The 8507-nt window shown below is 42.8% G+C and overlaps 1 pseudogene; it reads right to left on the reverse strand.

The window, feature by feature from the left end:
• LOC112836685 (histone H3.3A-like) overlaps positions 1-4351 on the reverse strand; it is a 38078-nt pseudogene extending 33727 nt beyond the window's left edge.
• Positions 4352-8507: the final 4156 nt, after the last annotated feature.

An 8507-nucleotide genomic window follows, 5' to 3' on the forward strand; every position in this document is an offset into this window, starting at 1 on the left:
TTTGTGTATATATACCACCTCTTCTTTATCCATTCATCTGTCGATGGACATCTTGGCTCTTTCCACAGTTTGGCTATTGTGGACATTGCTGCTATAAACATTGGGGTGCACGTACCCCTTCGGATCCCTACATTTGTATCTTTGTGGTAAATACCCAGTAGTGCAATTGCCGGATCGTAGGGTAGCTCTATTTTCAACTGTTTGAGGAACCTCCATACTATTTTCCAGAGGGGTTGCACCAGCTTGCATTCCCACCAACGGTGTAGGAGGGTTCCCCTTTCTCCGCATCCCCACCAACATCTGTCGTTTCCTGACTTGTTAATTTTAGCCATTCTGACTGGTGTGAGGTGGTATCTCATGGAGGTTTTGATTTGGATTTCCCTGATGCCGAGCGATGTTGAGCACTTTTTCATGTGTCTATTGTCCATTTGGATGTCTTCTTTGGAAAAATGTATGTTCGTGTCTTCTGCCCATTTCTTGATTGGATTATTTGTTCTTTGGGTGTTGAGTTTGATAAGTTCTTTATAGATTTTGGATACTAGCCCTTTATCTATATGTCATTTGCAAATATCTTCTCCCATTCTGTCGGTTGTCTTTTGGTTTTGTGGACTGTTTCTTTTGCTGTGCAAAAGCTTTTTATCTTGATGAAATCCCAATAGTTCATTTTTGCCCTTGCTTTCCTTGCCTTTGGCGATGTTTCTAAGAAGAAGTTGCTGCAGCTGAGGTCTAAGGGCACCCATTTACTGAATTTTGCCCTCACAACCAGAAGGTCGGCATGCACAGCATCACCAGCAGATGACTCACATGCACACACGTAAATTTGGGCACCTCTTACTTTGCTGGCAGGACCTACCCTCATACTAATAATTAATATCACTTGGCACTTAAAAAAGATCTTTCATTTTTGAAAATGCCTCACGAGCACATATTAATTGACCAGACTTGCCGGCTCCAAATATTTTCACTCTACCTCCCAAGCCTCTGGATATTTATCCACGCTACACCCATGCCCCATGCAGAACTTTCAGAATCAACTCTGTCTTGGGAAGCTGTCGAGAGCTCAGGGAATCCCAGCTTATCCAGCTTTGGATCCCTATAGATCCAGACCATGTGACTCCTTCTATCATATTCTCAAAGGAGCACTGTTTCTAGGAGTTTCAGAGACACGGAGACAATGTACCTAGAATTTTAAATTCAGAAAGATTGGGACTCAAAATCCAGAACACCCACTGAGAAAAATAGCTGTCTCTGAGTGCCGGGTATTTCCTAGGTAGAACAGAGATGATAATACTCAAATGGGCTGTTATTAGGCTGAAGGAAAGAATCTGATGGTTTCAGGGTGATGCCCAGCACATAAGAGGTCACACTGATCTTTTCATATTTTATATGCTAGTTAGGTCTAATTGTTACTATCAGTTTAAAGATGAGGAAACTGAGGCACCAAGAGATTTGAGCAACATGTACCAGCTCTTGTGGAGAGTTGTTGGGGGTGGGGCGAAGCTGGGGTTTGAGCCTGGACAGCTTGGCTGCAGAGCCTGACCTCTGAGGACCACACTGTCCCACCTCCGGGTAATGGCACCAAGGGATGGCAGTATCAGTACCACCACCACACCAAGTGGGGTAGGCAAACTTCTGAATTCTGAGACAGATCCTATTCTGTGCTGCCCTATGCATGGTCCGACAGTGATTTTCTGGAATTTGGATGAACAAAATCTTAGATGAGTTTTATATTTTCTGGAAATAATAATAATAAACTATCAGAAGCTTTTTCACTCCCCCCCCATTTTCCATATTTTTTAGCCATTTGTGGGAAAAGAAAATTCTTGTAAATGGCCAATCTAAGTTGAGGCCCAGCTCCTCTCTGCTCTTCTCCTGCCTCTTTGGGTGGAAACTGTTTTCTCACCTGTAAAAATAAGGTTCATAACATCTTAAGAGAGTGCTGGAAAGGAAAAAGTTGATGTTCAGGTTCTCTGTCAACTCAGAAGTTTTCAGAGTCCTTTGCTGTGTTATTTGTGACAACGAACAGAGTGATTTACTGAAGCGAATGCCCCCTTGGAAGAAGTAGACATGAACATTTCATAAATTCTCAACCCCACAAGGTCCTGGATTTTTATCCAGGCTTCCTGAAAACTGGCAGTTCAATCTCTTTCTTCTCTTTGGCAGAAATATTACAGTCTTTAACTTCTTTAATTAACCTGTTTGGCAGCACGTATATTGCCAAATCTCATGAAAAGCTGCAAAAAAAAAAAAAATCCAGATGAAAAAAACACTGACCCTGTGAGGGAGTACTCTACCATGTGATAGACACATGATGGCAGAATTGTTGCTTAGGAGATATAGTGATATTATGCGAGGGGAATCAGGAGAGAGTCCAAGGAGGCAGACCCTGGGCTGGATTTTAATAATGGAATAGGTGGGAACGGGTCGGGGATTGTAGTGAGGGTCCAGAGGGTCAGGGATGGTAGTGGGGGTCCAGAGCTGGGAAGGAGCTTCTGAGCAGAAGAAGCGGAGTATGGGAAGGTATTGTAGGCATGAAGCATCGCGATGTGATCGGGCAGCTGCTAATACTTCCATTTGTTGGCTTTCATTTTGTGCCGGGGAGGGATGATGCTGTATGGACAGAGCTAGATCCAGAAGAGCCTTGCATGCCAAGAGCAACTCAGGAGTTTGGGATTACCTTTCCTCCTGTGTTCAGAATGTGCAGAAATGTTACGTGGCCTGGACCCTGTCCCTCTGGATCCTAGAAGTCGTTGGTCCTCATACACATGGTTTCCTGACAAGGCACTTCTCCCTTTGTGGAGTAACCACCCCCACTCAGGCTCTGAGTCGGTCTGTCCCTCCCCTCCAGCCACCCCCACCCCCACCCGCAAGGTACTCAAAGTGCTTATAGCAGCAGAAGGTGGGAGCTGCTCCCCAGAGCAGTGGAAAAATAAGCTGCTGAAAGGTTTATTTCCCCGCTCAGAATATTTTTACAAAGCAAATGCACAAGGCTTGTCACCACACACCAAGCTGTTTTTAAGCTTCCTGACCAGATCTTCTGGATAGACCTTTGGGGACAGTAAGTGGTGGCAGGGAAGTGGGAGTTGCTCTTGGCTTTGGGGAGATTGGGTCTTCTGGGAGCCCTTGAATTTGGTTTGGCCAGAGAATATTTCTGGGGGAGGCAGCGGGGATGAAATGGAAGCAGTTAGTCCCCTTGTCTGTTTACCCTGTTCATCTTCTATGACCAGCAGGAACTCCAACCCTTGGCCTTTGGTGGGCACTGGGGCTGCCAGGAGAAAGGAAGCTGGGGTTTCACCTCCTTCCATGCCACTGTGTCGTGGATTCAGGCCACAGACAGGGGAGCCTGAATTGGTTTTGTACCATACGCTAGGCCTGGGTCATGACTCAGCCAAACAGATTCCTTTCTCTTCTCCCACACTGACCAAAGCCTCAGCCAGATGGGGCTGGTGGGTGGAAGCCTGAAAAACCAGAAAGGGCAAAGCTATGTGGGTGACAGGGCATTCTCAGAGTTTCCAACAATGAGGTTCCTTAGCTCCTGAGGTCCCAAAAGCCAGTCCGCATACAAGGTCAAATGAAAACGATCCAGGTTTTGCTGGGAACTACGGTTGACTTTGTCACATTTTATCTAAATAACAGTGAAGTGTGGCTGTTTGTGAAAGAAAAGAAGAAACTGTACATTATTCACGCAAAGCAGGAGTCCTCAGATTGAATTGGCACAAAGATCTCAATAATAGTTTATCTATATGTTTAATAGGGCTTACAAGCTGTGCGTCACCTTCGTTGCTCCAGGCGACCTGATAGAGTATGACAGTGGCATCCTCCTCATTTACACAGGAGATAACTTAATGCAGACATCTAAATACAGAGCAAATGTCAAGAGGCGGATCTTCTGAATTCTAGACAAGATTTCACATATATAGATGGTTAAAAGTATGCTGAAAAGTTTTTTAAAAAGTATGCTTAGTAATAGAAGTACAATAGACGTTTCTCTGAAACTCAAAAAATGAAAGAAATTGCTGAATGAAACAAAACCTGTAAATGTCACAACCAAGATTTCAAACTAAGTCTGTCTGGCGCGAAATGGGTGAGTTTTGTTTTTTTGGTTTTTTTTTTTCCCTCCTCTCTATAGTGTTCTTCATACTCCTTTATTGTTCTTAACATTCAAATTTAATACTGTGTTCCCCATCTGGCCTACTTTTTAAGGACTGCAGGGCTGTGGGGTGCTTGCTCTGCGTATAGTTCTTTTCAGCTCTTGCTTTGTATTCCTGTTTCCAGCGTCCGCTCCCTGGCTCTGGCCACCTCATCAGTACCTCTCCTGCTGCTCTTGCTTGCTGGTCTTCTCCTCTTCCATTGCCCGAGCTCCACCCCTACAAACATGTTGAGTGCACAAGAATCTGTGATAACAGAAGGACACAATGCAACCACTTAAAGTCGGGGGCAGATATCACTACTCTGAAAGGTCATAGGCCATTTACCCTCCTTAGAGCGGTATTTCTGTGTGCCCCTGCCCCTGCCCAGCACAGTGCTTCTGGGACCTCCTCTCTGAACCCCTCCCTCCCTTCTCAGTTCTGGGCCCCCCATCAATGCTATTTAGTATTTAGACATTTCAGCTGGATGATGAAAATGACCTGACTTTAGTAAGCAAATAACCTGAGGTTGCTTTGCTGTGTTGTCCCTCCTCCCAGCTCTTTATCTCTAACCAGAAAGGAAAAATCTCGGGGCGCCTGGGTGGCTCAGTCGGTTAAGTGTCTGCCTTCAGCTCGGGTCATGATCCCAGCGTCCTGGAACCGAGCCCCGCATCGGGCTCCCTGCTCAGCGGGGAGCCTGCTTCTCTCCCTCTGCCTGCCGCTCTGCCTACTTGTGCTCTCTCTGTCAAATAAATTTTTAAAAAAATCTTTAAAAAAACAAAGAGAGGAAAAATCTCAATCTGTTGCTCCTTCTTAGGAACAAGAAAACTTTTTCAGAGGCCCCCCAAAAGCTTCACAGTCTGGTCCCATGTCCACACCAAACCAATCACTGGCAAAGGGAGTGGACAAAAAAAAAAAAAAAAGCCAATAAGGATTTTCTTCTAGACCTAGAGATAAGGCCACCCTTCCCAAGCCTTACGCAGGATGGGTGACATCTGAAAAAGATCAGAGCAGTAGATGCAGGAAAACGGTGAGGATACATTTAGTCGATCTATATTCATCATTAGCTGCTGTAACAATCCACAAATCTTAGTGACCTTTTTTTAAAATTTTATTTCTAGAAAAGTTTGTTTTCTTACTTACTCAGGGTCTGATATAGGCCTGGTGGCTCTCCTAGATGGCTCTCCCCCAAGCAGTGATTCAGGAATCCAGACCCTTTCCATTCTATGTTGCTGCCAACACAAAGCCTCCCCTCCCAACTGCAGGGATGATGGGTTGAGGGGAAGCACACTTGAGACTTAACCACCTCCCCCAAAAACGAGCACATCACTGCAACTCATATTTCATTGGTCAGAATGAGTCACATGGCCCAGCCAAGTGCAAAGGAGGCTGGGACATGCCAATGAGAACATGAGTATCAGTAACGCTAGCAAATTATGGCACAGTGGGCAATTCACAGAGCCATGAGCACTTTTCCCTCAACAAGAGGGTCATCTAATGCAAGTCTCCACTCTTAACAAAAAACAATCAGAAGATCTGACATTATAATCTCTTCTTAAATCTGTAACAGTTCCCTAAACTTTTTAGCTCAGGTTCATTATATAATACCAATGCTTCCCTCCTGGCCCAACTCCATTCCCCCAGCATTTACTTAAAACATAAATTATGGTGTTGCAGACGGGTTGGTTTTTTTTTCCATTACCTAAAGAAAACACCAAGAATTAAAGCTTCTTTTCTTTGTTACCTTCCCATCTCCCTTTATTTGCTTTGATTCAACATCCTTATATAAATTATACACTAGCAGATCTTAGTCTAAGAATCCCATTTCCCTAAGTTAAAAAAAAAAAAAATCCTCCAAGCTGTCTTTTTTCAATTAAAACTCTTCTTCTTCATCATTATCTCTGTTTTGGCAGACAAAGAAAAATTACACCATAGCTTTGCAGTCTGGCTCTCCTTGGCTGAGGCTTGTCTGAGATGAAGCTAAAAATGAGGAAATTTGGATGGTTTCCAATTGAATTCTATGGTTTTCTTCCTGTGTTAGCCTTTTGCCTCCAGAAAATTCTGGGGAAATTTAGAGTGGGCCATGGCTGACAGGAAATTAAAGGTTCCAATTCTGTCCCCACTAGACAGCACACCTTGTTACTTAGCCATAGTTAGTGGAGAGGAACAAGTCCCTTGAATTGGTTTGAAGACCCAAAGACATTATCAAGCTCTGAGTACACGTGGGAGGCCTGAGGCCAAGAATTGGAAATAGGAAATTGAAAGAAACAGTCTATGATTCAAATGCGTGTTTCTTGAGTGGATTTTTGAGTGTTCCAAAATGGCATTTTTAATACCTCCCTGTCATAGTGGAAGTTACCTTTCACTTCCATGAAAAGAGCGCAGGCCTCAATGTCAGGCTGAAGTTTATCAGGAGAATTGCATTTGTACCCAGCTTTGCTATGACTAGCTCTGGGAACTTGAGATTAATAGGCCCCTCTATGAGTCTATTCCCTCACCAAACATAAGATGAATTTAGGGTCTCATCCAATGTAAGGGACCAATTACCAATTGTCTCACTTATGTCTGTGTCCCAGCACTTGGCACAGGGTCTAATTCCCAATAGTATAATTAATCATTATAAAATGATTCATAAATGAGATTGTATTAGTCTGCCCAGGCTACCATCATAAGATACCACAAAATGGGTGGCTTCCACACAGAAATTTATTTTCTCACAATTCTGGAGGCTAGGAATCCAGATTAAGGTGTCATTAGGGTTGTTTCTGGTGGGGCCTCTCTTCCTGGCTTGCAGATGACTACTTTCTCACTGTGTCCCCACATGGCCTCCACTCTTCACATGCACAGAGAGAGAAAGGGAGAGGTCCCTGGGGTCTCTTCTCTTCTTATAAGGACACCACTATCAGATTCGACCCCCACCTACTGACTTCATTTAACCTTAACTGCCTCCCTACAAGTACAATCACAGTGAGGGTTGGTCTTCAATACAGGAATTTGGGAATGAGAGGAGGACATAATTCAGTCCATAACAGAAATCTATGGATTTCTCTCTTTATACCTTGTCATGGAGAAAAACGATCTTAATGCATTACATTTCTATTATAGGCTTTTTATGCTATTCTCATGTGATTTCTTATCATCAACATTGTCAAAAGTAAAGAATTTTCACTGCAAGTAAACCGGAATTGAGCTTTAAAGACAAATTTAGTGCAATTTTCACCGTGGAGAGGGGCTCCAGTTCTGCTAGCCTTGGAGTATGACAGACCTATCTCTGTCTGTCAGAGAGACAGAGATGCATCCTACATGCATTTTGTCACAGAACTTAAAAACTTTGTGTACCTACTGACAAAACAGTTTTTATATTCTTGAAATAATGTATCTTAAAATATTTAGAGGTTGGTTGTTTGATGCCTACAATTGAATTATGAAAGTTTATAAGAACCTTGTGACTTTACTAAAATTGAAATTGTCAACAACGTGATGCAGGAGGATCTTACGTTTGTCCAGATCTTTCATCTCCTATTCAGGTGTAGATTTCAAGGCACAACTGATGTTGAATAAAAAGGAAGGGAAAGAGAATGTGTGTGTGTGTGTGTGTGTGAGAGAGAGAGAGAGAGAGAAAGAGAGACGAAACAGCAGAGAAGTCCATTATTCATCCTATTGTGAAAGCTGCCTGTGAAATTGAAATGCAGATCTCATGTCCTTAGAAAGCTGTTCTGATATTGATCAGGGCTGCTCGGAGAACATGTGTAGAGGAATTATTGAAGCACAAATGAGAGCCCCAGGTGCAACACGGGATAGAAAACCTTTCTTCACTATCAAATGAAGGTAATGAAGCTAATCACATGAATATAAAATATGTAATTATTGTATTGGGATTGTAATGTAATATATTCTAATCTTTAACATTTATATAAAAGTAATGCGGTTTATTGTTACCATAACAAATCCTATTTGAGAGTCGGCTACATTTACTGAAAATCTACCACATTTCACATGCATTTCATATGTTATTGGGGACCCTAGCGGAAAATGCTCTCAATTATTTTGGCAGTATATATTCTACTTTAATGATAAATGAATTACTTTTCAAGTTTATCTAAAAGTGGATGTCCAAATTCACCTTTGAGCACTGATTATGCCTTTGTCAAGGGGAAGGGGGACCCAATGCTTTAATGAACATTTTTTTTCTCAAAGGTAAGGTCAAAATCCCATTTTATTTCAAGATGACAAAAAAAAAATAAACTGTTCTTTGCATAATAGCATAAGGTTGGCCATCATTGTGGATAGATGTGCAGCTCTGCAGACCTTTCATGAAAGCCATTGTGTGACTTTCCTTTCTTGGGAGCTTCAGATGAGTTCTGGACCAAAGGCAGGGAG

Source organism: Callorhinus ursinus, unplaced genomic scaffold (assembly GCF_003265705.2).
Source record: "Callorhinus ursinus isolate GAN/ISIS: 27379988/994484 unplaced genomic scaffold, GSC_fseal_2.0 scaffold24, whole genome shotgun sequence".
Classification (NCBI taxonomy): domain Eukaryota; kingdom Metazoa; phylum Chordata; class Mammalia; order Carnivora; family Otariidae; genus Callorhinus; species Callorhinus ursinus.